Raw genomic sequence first — 12,644 nt, 5'->3', positions numbered from 1 at the left:
GCAGATTTTCACCTATCGTGGGCAGGTCTGGAAGGTATCCCCACAATGAACGGGGGTTCACTGTAGTCAAATTTTTGGTGTCAGAGTTGCAGGTTTGCATGGTGGAGCTGGTGGCAAAAGGTGGTGGACTCAAGTGTAGGGAAGCAGGGAGGAAGACAATAGGCTCCAAAAGTATTTTTTTCAAAAACAAAAAAGACAAATAAGGATCATGGAAAAATCTAATATTTTAAAATAAAAAATAAAAATATTAAGTTAACAAAGTCCCAGAAAGTCAAAAATTAAAGCAACAAAGAAAAAACAAGAAACAAAACACTCACCACTACAGGATACATGACAAAACTAGGGATACGTGACACATGACAGCAACATCAATGAACAGACAGATTGACAGAAACCAGGGAACTAAATACAAAACAAGTGAACTGATGAGACAACGAGGCACACCTGGACAAGACAAGAGTAACTAGAGGGAGCTGATTCGTATACACAAGGAACAGAGCTGATGAGAGAACAGGTGGAAATGAAAGCCTAGTGAGGAAGACAAGACATGATCATGGCACACAGGAAAAGAAGACTTAACATGAAACAAAACTGAATACAATACAACAAAACACAGACATTTGGTTTAATTTCCTCAATGCTTGCCTGTCAGATGTCATGTTTTTGTAGGGTCACTGTACACAGGCACCTAACCATCAGCCTCTAATTTGCCATTTAAATAGACAGATGGGTGAGACCGGGATATGCCCAAATTTTTATTGGTCTACAGGGCTGCCCTGTAAATTCTGCCTAGCAACAACTGGCAAAGCAAGAAATTTGAGTGATCCTGTTGAACGACAGTGTGGCGCGGCAGGTGTGAAGAAAAAAGATATCAGCAGTGAGTCATGCCAGGGCATGGGCGGAGAAAGACAATCCGACGAAATTCCAAACTGTTCACGCACAGACACATTTATATAAATGGGCCTCTCACAACATATTTAATTGGTTGTGTAATTAGACAGTTGGTGGTTGGGTAGGCACTCCAGAGACTTTGTTTTTTTTTTTGGCATACAGGCAATTAAAAAGTCACTTTTCCATAATATGTCCCCATTAATATTTAAAAGGGACATCCACTTAGAGACAAATAAGCACCCCCTCTGTTTTTCCGGCCATAACTGTGTGCTCACTCTACAGCGTTTAATTTCTGCTTCTGTCTATCATTTAAATTAGTAATATATATATATATATATATATATATATATATATATATATATATATAATAATTATTATTATTATAAACATGGGTTTGAACAAAAAAAGGCCTCCATGTAACACATCCTACCCTGTTATCCCAAACCTCTTCTATACTTCGTTGAGTAAAAAAAAAAAATCTCCCCCCCCTCCCAGACCACCCAGATATGAGGTAATATGTTTTTTATTTTTGTTTTATTTTCAAAGCTTTCAACACATTTCTGACGCTATCCCATCAATGACAAGAGGTGTGTATGAAAGAGCATGTGCTTGTATGTATGAGATGGGTGATGGGTTTTGTTTTTGTCAAAAGGCTGGCAGGTGTGGAAGTGATCCCTGCTGGTACGTATCTCCAGCAGGCAATGCCCATACAGGCCATCTTCCTGCGGTCAACAACACACGTGCGCACACATGCAACATCACACGCGCGCTGTCATTCATCGCCTCTGTGCGTGAGATTAATGCTGCAAGTGACTCAGCTGCGGTGAATTCAGACAAAACAAACCTTTGCCCAATGCTCACAACAGGTATGCAGGTTTTGACTAACAAATGATTTGACCTCTCACGCCTGAGAGACCCAAGACTGATTGTTACCAACACCTTTATATACACTCCCCACATACTGTACATTTGAAAGATAACCTCGGAATAATCATAATCTTGCCCTGTGTGCACGCCTCCCCCCTAAAATCAAATGCCCTATAAATGAAATCGTAACAGACATTGCAAAGAATTCTCCCAAAAACTCAATCCATTTTCTGTAGCGCATTTCCTCATTAGGTTTTTATCTGCCTATTATTCATACCGATGCTGATACACCCTGGAATGGTCATCAGCCAATCACAGGGCACATACTATATACACAACTATTCACGCTTACATCCTCACCTATGGTCAATTTAGAATCTTCTATTAACCGGGCATGCATGTTTTTTGGAATGTGGGAGGAAATGCTAAGTTCACAAAGAACTGCTGGAGCCGAGACTGGAACTCTAAATCTCAGAAATCTGAGTTAGGCAACCACGATTCGATGATGCTATCTAGAATCCAAACTTCAAAAGTATAATCATTTTGAATGAGATCAGTTGAGGTTGACATGAATGATTCACACTGCTCCCCATTATTTCAAATCCTATTATTATCAACGGTTATTGAACATGCTGGGTAAAACAAAAATGTCAGTGTCATTTAACCATGGTTTTCAACTCAGCTCTACAAACCCTGGATGCGATAAATGCAGAATTTGTAAAGTAAAAATCAATTTTCTGATACTTATCCTCACTAGGGTCACGGGTGCCTATCTCAGCTGACTTCGGGCGAGAGGCGGAGTACACCCTGAATTGGTCACTAGCCAATCACAGGGCACATATAGACAAACAACCATTATGAGTATATTCACACCTATGGACAATTTAGAGTCTTCAGTTAACCTACCTTGCATGTTTTTGGAATGTGGGTTGAAACCGGAGTATCCGGCAAACACCCACGCAAGCACGGGGAGAACATGCCAACTTCACACAAGGGAGGCCAGATTTAAACCCAGAACCTCAGAACCATGAGGGAAATGTGCTAACCAGTCTCCACCATGTTGCCATAAAGGAAAAATAGTGAGATAAATAATCTTAAAATTTTTAAAATTTGATTGAATGACGATACAGTGTGCAGTTCTGTAAGGTAGAAACTATTGCACCGTGTTTGATTTAAATTAGTACACATAAAAGATGATCGACTAATTCAAGGAAACAGGCTCAAATTGGTGAGGTAAAGGTAATGCAGGCAGTCTGTGGGTGGATGGCTGCTGTAATCTGATTTTAAATGTTTTAAAAGTTTGTCACATGAATTTTGCTTCCAAATAAATCTGAAACTATTTTACTATAATGTCAACATAATTGTCATTCCTTATGTTTGTTATATCGAATGTTTAGTAGATAGTGAATGTAAAATTTGAATGCAAGTTTCTTTTGAAAATTTCAAAAGAAAAGGACCAATTGTACGGCGGCTGCAAATTGAGCACCATATTCATCCATCTATTTTCTGTACCGCTTATCCTCACTAGGGTTGCGGGCGTGCTGGAGCCTATCCCAGCTATCTTCGGGCGCAATGCGGGGTACACCCTGAACTGGTCGCCAGCCAATCGCAGGGCACATATAGACAAACAACCATTCACACTCACATTCACACCTTTAGAGTCTTCAATTAACCTACCATGCATGTTTTTGGGATGTGGGAGGAAACCGGAGTACCTGGAGAAAACCCATGCAGGGACAGGGAGAACATGCAAACTCCACACAGGCGAGGTTGGATTTGAACCCCGGTCCTCAGAACTGTGAGGCCGATGTGCTACCCAGTCCATCACCGTGCCGCTGAGCATCATACTGTCCTCCAATTGGACTTGCTGCTGGTGCACTGACCATGTGTCCCAATACCTTTGTCCATATGCAGCAAGGAAATGTTTGGTTGAGGTTATTTATTGCTGCAAAAGAAGGGTGAACCAAAGTATACCAATGTATACAGAAATATTAGAACTTCCAAAGGGTTCACATACAGCGGCTGAAATAAGTATTTAACACGTCACCATTTTTCTTATTAAATAGATTTCCAAAGGTGCAAATGAAAATCCATACATACAAAGAAAGTAGAACAAATAAACTCAGAAATTAATTTGTGTGTAATAATGTGAAATGACACAGGAAAAACGTATTTAACACGCCAACTGGTATTTATTTAACACTTTGTACAAAAGCCTTTGTTTGCAATTACAACTTCAAGACACCTCTTGTATGGAGAAACTAGTCGCATGCATTGCCCAGTGTGATTTTGACCCATTCCTCCACACATTCCTCCCTCTTTTATGGACCTTGAGTTTCAATTCTTTCCATATTTTTTCGATTGGATTCAAGTCAGGTGATTGGCTGGGCCATCCATCCATCCATTTTCTGAGCCGCTTCTCCTCACTAGGGTCACGGGCGTGCTGGAGCCTATCCCAGCTGTCATCGGGCAGGAGGCGGGGTACACCCTGAACTTTTTGCCAGCCAATCGCAGGGCACATACAAACAAACAACCATTCGCACTCACAGTCACACCTATGGGCAATTTAGACTCACCAATTAATGCATGTTTTTGGGATGTGGGAGGAAACCGGAGCGCCCGGAGAAAACCCACGCTGGCACGGGGATAACATGCAAACTCCACACAGGCGGGGCCAGGGATTGAACCCGGGTCCTCAGAACTGTGAGGATGATGCTCTAACCAGTCGGCCACCGTGCCGCCTTGGCTGGGCCATTCTAGCAGAATTTTTATTTTTTCTTTGAAACCAATTGAGAGTTTCCTTGGCAGTATGTTTTGGATCATTATCCTGATGAAATGTCCACCCTCGTGTCATTTTCATCATCCTCGTAGATGGCAGCAGATTTTTGCCAAGAATGTCTCGGTACATTTGCCCATCCTTCCTTCAATAATGTGAAGTTTACCACTACCATTTTCTGAATAGCAGCCCCACACCATCATGTTCCCACCTCCGAAATTCACGGTTGGTATGTTGTTTTTAGGGTGATGTGCAGTGCCATTTCATGTCCAAACGTTGTGTGCATTATGGCATCCAAACAGTTCAATTTTGCTCTCATCCGACCAGACTACATTCTCCTAGTATTTAACATGTTTGTCCAAATGTTGTTCATCAAACTTTCAACGAGCTTTGACATGTTATTTTTTTTAGCAACGTGGTCTTGCATGGTGAGCATACATACAGGCCCTGGCGGCGTAGTGCATTACTTTTCCTTGTGACAACATCCGTCCATTTTCTACACCGCTTATCCTCACTAGGGGCGCGGGTATGCTGGAGCATATCGCAGCTAACTGCGGGCAGGAGGCGAGGTAAACCCTGAACTGGTTGCCAGCCAATCGCAGGGCACATAAACAAACAACCATTCACACTCACATTCATACATACGGACAATTTAGAGTCTTCAATTAACCTACCATGCATGTTTTTGGGATCTGGAGGAAACCGGAGTAGATCGAGGCAAATTTATGGTGGTATGATTGGCTTTCCACTTACGTATTATGGCCCCAACCGTGCTCACTGGAACATTCAGGAGCTTAGATATGCGCCTGTGACCAATGCCATTGTTATGTTTTGCAACAATTAGTTTGCGATGGTCTTGAGACAGGTCTTTGCTCTTACCCATCGTGAGATGTGTCTTGACTCTCACCTTGGCAATGAGACCTTTTTGTAGGCCATCAATTAGGACTGAACCAGCTGATATTCGTTTTCACTGACAAGGGGCAGGATTGATGTTTGACTATTGATAGATTTTAGTTGTTGTCTTGGCTTTCCATGCCTTTTTGCATCTCCCTTTCTTCATGTGTTCAATACTTTTTCCCTGTGTCATTTCACCGTTTTACACAATTACCTTTCCTATTGTGTAAAAATGGCCTTAATTGAAAATGTATTGGCTGTGTTGTTTCTCTTGTTCTGGGATGTCCAAATGAACATTTGCAAAGGTGACTTGGCATGTTTTTGTACACACGGCTCTCCCCTTGATTTTGCTCTGCCAATGGGGCTCATGAGAAAAGAAATTACTCAGGATTGCTAGTACTGTAAGTCATGAAGTGCTTTAGGTTACTCCAAAATGTTAACAAACCTCGAACAAGAGTGTTTTAGAAAGTAAAAGTGAAGTTTAGGCTTTCTTAGGAGAATATCAATATGTGGACAATTACTAGGCAACTACTGAGTGTGCAGAATTATTACGCAATTAAAATGAAAAAGACAGATTTTCCCATCTCACTTTTTCATTTTCATTTGTTTAAGTGAGAATTATAAACAAACAACTCAAAACTTTCCAATAGAAATGAATAGAAATTGATATAGATAAAAAAGTGACTTCTTTTTCAATAACGGTGATAAGCCTTCCATCCATGGATTCTGTCAGTTTCTTGATTTGTAGTCGATCAAGTTTTTGTGCAGCAGAAAACACAACCTCCCAGACATTGTTTTGAGAGGTGTACAGTTTTCCTTCACTGTATATCTTCCGTTTAAAAACGGCCCACAAGTTCTCAATTGGTGTTCCTCTGCATTCAGTGGGTAGCATTATATTTTAGACGCTACTTTCTGCTCGAGAGTGCATACTGCTTAGCCTCATTAGTAAATGAAAGCGAGAAAAAAAAGAGAGTTTTACATGTCTATGAACTGAAACCAAAGGTTCAGACAATTAACATAAACTGTCCCACCCCTAGGTACGTTAGTTAACTATTATAAAGCGTTCACAATAACATGATTTTTATTTTTAATCCTCCCAAACTAGTCTACGAAGCTTAATGTTTGACCTGCTAGCTAAACTTTTAAATTAGCTTCTGTCTTTGTGAGTTTTGTAGTGACGGATGAAGTTCGACGTAGTTGTTGTTGTGTCTTTAATGCACGAGTAGCAAACCATGTAGGTTGCGATCCTCTTTTGCAGACTTCATCAACAACATAATCATTGAATCCAAATTAATTATCTTTGGAGCTCCTTCCATCGTTGCGCATGTTGTTGGCTACGTCACACTGGCAAAATTGTGTACTAATCCAGAACGTGTTGCCAGGTTGGCATGAATGACACCACAAAAAAAACGTTTCTGTCTTTCAAAGGAAAAAAAAAAAAGACAAACTGTCTTAATTAAAATGCTGATTTCCAACTCTAAACAAGATGACTTGTGAAGTCATGTAGTTCAAGTCAAACTCAAGTGAAGTCTACCATGTCTAAAGTCAAGTCTTCAGTATTTGGCAAGTCATAAAACTGGCAACTTGAGTCCCCTCATTTCTGCTATTCGTAACAAAACGTTGGATTGTTCTGTGATCACGCCCTAATATATTAGATCTCTCTCTCTCTCTCTCTCTCTCTCTCTCTCAGTCTCTCTCTCTCATTCTCAGCCTCTCAAACTGGGTGGAAGTAATTAAACCAAGTGGAGCTAAATTGAAGTGCATTGAACTCATCTCTCACACGCTCCCACTCTGTCAATAGATCACTCGCCAAGCTATATCGACCTCAGCCTGACTGACTGCATAACGCTCCTCTCTGCGGTGTGCGCACAAGTGAGTGATAAAGAGGGATAAAGATGCCTCTGTCTCCCATCGTTTCTCCTTGCTCGCTAAATGTCTTTTTCTTGTGGGAGGGGTAATGATTTTCAGAAACCTAAAGCCTTGCACTTCCACACGCCACTAGATTAACGGCTCGATAGAACAGCATTTGTGCGGTCATCTGTGTGCCTGCACAATTCATATACTGTAGATCATGCCGTCATCATAAACACCCAGTGACACCCCAGGTGACTCTGCACTGCACCAACCATTTACTGATGCTCAACAAGAACAAACATGAGAGCTGTGGTGCATTGGAATCAGCAGAGGAGAAAGAAAGAATAGATTATTATTGAATATTCATCAGGAATTGCCCTGAAGGTGTCGACATGACAAATGGGCATCCAACATACCATCAATGGCAAAGGAGAAGAACTCGTCTGTTGCTGTTGAAATGCCGTTTTCTTTGACTTGATGTGAATTCAATTGGAGTTGAATTGATTATGTCCCTTTTGGGATCAATACTAACCGGGTTTGCTGAGTAAGATCCTCCACTGTGATTTGACTCAGAACCATTGGACTTTTTTCTACTCTAAATGTTATGTTAATTCAAACGGCACTAAGGAGTCTTAGTGCCACTCTGCAAAAAAATAAAAGCCACATTTTTTTTCTTCTTCCTAAATTTACAATCATTACTACATGTTGTACCTGTGTTTAGATGAGGATCTTGTCAAGTTACGTGGTAATATAGCTTTCACAAACAATGGAATGTCTTGGTACATCAACTCCATCATCGATAGCAAGAACAGTTTACATATGTGCACACCACACGGACTAAAATTACCTCTTTTATTTGTGCTTGTGTGTTCCCACTCAGATTTTTGACAAATTAAGAGCTCTTTTCCAAACCTAAACAAATACCAAATTAAATTAATCTTGGCTTGCCATTCATCGCATACAGACTCGATTTTTGAATTAGGTTATTTTTATTTTTGTTGTTAATATCGCAGGTCTGGTCAGGTCATTTTTCTCAGAATAATCAAAATGGATTAAAAGAGTTTTTGAAAAAAAAGCTATTTACATAGTATTTGATGATCTGATTACCTGATTTTGACAATCACTTGTTCAAAATACCCCCCCCCCCCAAAAAAAAACAACAACATTTTGACTTCATTTCTTCTTAGTGTGACTCTACTCTACTCTTTTGTGAGTTAGGTTTGACATAAAAAAGAGAAATTAATAATGGCACTAATATTTGAGCTTTAAAGTAATCTGTAGTGGTTCACTCGCCGTGCAGGCAGTGTGTTTCACTTCCTACTCAGAGACTGAATAGTTGTGTGTCTTTATATGTACCCTGTGATTGACTGGCAACCAGTCCAGGGTGTCGTCTGCCTGTACGCGAGGTCGGCCTCCCGCTCCCTGCAACCATAAAGTGGATGGATGGAGGACCGATGTGTGATGTTACTGGATTGTATTAAGGGGTAGAAGTGAATTCTATAGAAACAAACAGCCTCCTGACACCAGCCTGAACTTAAAACAAGCAAGAGTGCTCACATGTCCACAGCTGGGATGAACAATAAAGCCAGATTCCTCTATTGAACTTCTTCTACAAGAATATAAGTGTGAGATTATGAGCATAGAAGCAATACCATAGCAAATCACAAGAAATACTAAAGGTTCAAAAGCAAAGTGACTATATGATATCAAATGAAGTATAACATTGCAGCTTTCCTAAGATACCACAGAAAACAAATAGTTCACGTGCACATACTCACACATGTCACTACATGTTGTGTGCAGATTGTGCAAAATGCAGATCCTATCAAAGCATGTTGGTTTCCTCCTGTTAGTGTGACAGCTCAAGTCTCACACCTGAAAGACTGACAAGGAAGTTTTATTACCCTTTTTTCCTACGGTCAATCACGAGCAACTATATGGAACTGTGTTTTTGTGTACCGGTATGTCATATTCTTAGAACTAGGTGTGACCTTGCAAGTACATCAACTTCACTTGTATCTGCTGCTAGCATGAAATATGTGTCGCTTTGAATGTAAACAGGGGATTAATCATCACACACGTTTTGCCTGAATGACTTGTATTCTTCCTGGATTGAATGGGCCAGAAAATAAGAAAATAATTGCAATATTTGCAGGATGAATATAGTGTGTGCAGATATGTTACAGGTATTATCCATGTATGTATTATTTTGTATTTTTATTACAGTGTCCATTTGAAAATGAGGATCATAATTCATAAATTCATGTATAGAAATTATTTTTGAGAGGTCTATGCCTATTTTCATGACTTGTCATGTGATCATTATTTCCCGTGAAATTGAAATCATTTGCATAACGTGTTTGTACATCATGGAAAAAGGAGAAACATATTTTATTCCAACTTGTGAGTAATAGTTAAAAATACCTCACCAGTATTTTTTATCAAGTGGTGATTATTGAAAAAAGTTTAGATGGTGGCAACTCTGTGTTTGACTGGTTAGTAGCTCCATAATTGTATATAATTGATTTAACAAATATTTTTTCCTTATTACTTAATACATTTCAGTCTACTTTTTTTTTTTTTTTTACTTAAAAGGAGTTGAGGTTTTTTTTCTTCTATTAATCAGCATTGCTTTCATTGATTGACCTACAGATTGTGGCAAGCCACGGACAAATAGGGGTGCCATGCAGGCAAAATAAACTTACTATTTGCAGTTGCAATATTACTTTATGTCATGACATGCCATGCTGCTGTTCCTCCAATTCTACTCAAGAGCACACGCGAATACTCATTTTAAATGGCATGAGCTAAGAAATGCAAAATACATCTCATCTTTTTGGTACCATGACTTATTTATTTTTTGGTTTTTTTTGGTTTTTGTTTTAGGGTTCTGTGCGCAGCAAGAAGCCTGGCATGAAACCATAACTCATCATGTTATGTAAAAGATGTGTAAATGACAACGTGTCATTATTGAATGGTCACACAGGCCCTCGTGGTATACAGAGGAGACTGTAAGTAGATGAAGTATCACATGCATGGCCGGTAAAAGGTGAGAAAAAAAAAGGAAGCTAACATTTCAGAACATCCACAGTAAAGGTGAGGAGGAAAACAACAGCATTTTAGAAGTATTTGCTCCAAATTCCAAGCGCAACATGACTACAGAACATCTATATAACAAATGCACCTGTTATTTTAAACTCTTATTTTGACCCTCTGTCTCTGCCCAGCTGTGTTGTAAAGAGCCTGCACATGTTAAGACATGAACATCCACACAACCTGTGATTTTTATCACCACATTTACACATTTTCCCACACACACACAAACACACGCACACACACACAAACCACGTAGACACAGTGACAGGTGTGTTTTGCATACGGCACAGAGATCAGTTGCTCTATGCAGTGTGTAATAGTGTTCTCATACTGATGCTTGAAGTCAGGTGGGCTGCCACATTAGTATCTTCTTTGAAGGTCGTGTTTATGCATAACACAAGAACCACACACACACACACATACACACATACACACACACACACGCACGCTGACCAGCTGTTTCTCTCTTCCACTACTCTTTGATGTCTGTACTTTGCCATTCTATCCTCAGAACTTGCAATCTCCTTGTCTATCTTTCTTGCACTTAACATACACACGCACGTACACTCACATGCACGAACGCACGCGCGATCGCACACACACACACCTGCCTCTTTATATGTATGTCAGTGAAGTATTCTATTTATTGCTTCTAGTCAGTCTTCTGCAATACGTTCACCTGTCCACTGCAAAATTTGTGAGTTCTGAAGTATCCTATTCTATGAGGTGTATTTTAGTCAACCCCATTAAAACAAGGGGTTGACAGACCTTACATATCCACAAAAGCCTTTCACACTCAGCTTAATGAATCATATACTGTATTTTGTAAAGGAGAGTTGAGTTATAAATCAAAGTGTGAAAAGGGTTTCTGATTGACAAGGATTCATTTTGGATTATAGGCCATTTTTTTCAGAGGTCTTAGCTTGTTGGACACATAAAAGGACATTTTAATCTATCTTTTTATGGTCTACTTTTCCAGATTCAATGTATTTAGATGTATGTTATCATCTAGCTGTTAAATTCAGTACTAATTGCATGAAGACATACTGTAATCGAGCTTGTGGAGTTTTTTTTTCATTTTTATTTGTTTTTAACAAACCAACAAATGGAAATCAAAACATTACCTCGTATGCTTGGTGGCGGTAAGCAACGTGGTTCTGATAAGGATGTCCAGGTCATATACTCAGGATAACTCACCATTTTTGCATCTTTCAAACCATATTTCCTTCATCTGTATGCTGTCACGACCTCCTAGTATTACCTACTCTCTTTTTTTTTTTTTTTTCCAGGCCTGGGCAGCAGGTAAATAGGATGCCCATGTGGGGGATGGAGGAGACTCTCAGCACAGTTCCACCTGATACATGCTAGCATTTCTACAACAATCACTCCACCCTCCAAGTCACCCTAAAAGCCCCTGACGCCTCTTCTTGCCTGTAAGCCAGCTGGCTGCCTCACTCGTGGACTCACAACAGCAATAAAGGATGTTATTGTTGTCATCAGCACCCCCACACACCCCCCTGGTGTGTGTGTTATGTATATTTTCTCTCTGTCTATGGAGCCCATCACTGTCTATGTGGTGGTCCCTGTCTGAGCACTATATCTATTTGAACTACACATTCACCTTTGAAGCCCCCCGCCACCTCCTCCATTCTTGACCTTTTCACTTGCTTTGATTCCCTTTCCTGTCAGTGTGAACATAGGAGACAAAACTATTGAGACACCTGGCTACTCCCTTCGCAGCAACTATCCACTCTTCAGGAAAGACTATAGCTGTTGGAGGGCATCATGGGATTTGTGAGCTCATCGGTTACGGATGTTGGTTCACAGTCTCTGTCAGGGTTCAGGAACCTTAAACACTCAATGAGCTGTTTGGATTGTCTCCCACAGAAAAAAAAAACAAAAACCCAGGAGCCACAAAACCCTTTTGAAATCTAAAGTGAGAATAACATTGTATTTTAACATAATAATATAACAATAACCTTTTTTTTAAATCTGTAGGCCGATGTATAAAAAAACTGTAGCATGTTGCATGCATGAAAGCAATCAACTGCTACAGAGAACATGGAAATTTACTGTATATCTGCGTATAACAAAAACATTTTGAAAAAACACACTTGATTGAAGCTTACTTTCAAATAAAATAGTCAGTGTCGATATGAGTCATCCTCATATTCCTCCTCCTCACATATGAAATTAAAGTCGAGCCTAAACTATCCACCTGCAGTAAACCAAAAACGCCGTCTGCTTCCGTGTTTCGTCATCATTT

This window comes from Phyllopteryx taeniolatus, chromosome 4 (genome assembly GCF_024500385.1).
Source record: "Phyllopteryx taeniolatus isolate TA_2022b chromosome 4, UOR_Ptae_1.2, whole genome shotgun sequence".
Taxonomy (NCBI): Eukaryota; Metazoa; Chordata; class Actinopteri; order Syngnathiformes; family Syngnathidae; genus Phyllopteryx; species Phyllopteryx taeniolatus.
Note: the sequence above shows the minus strand (reverse complement) of the source record.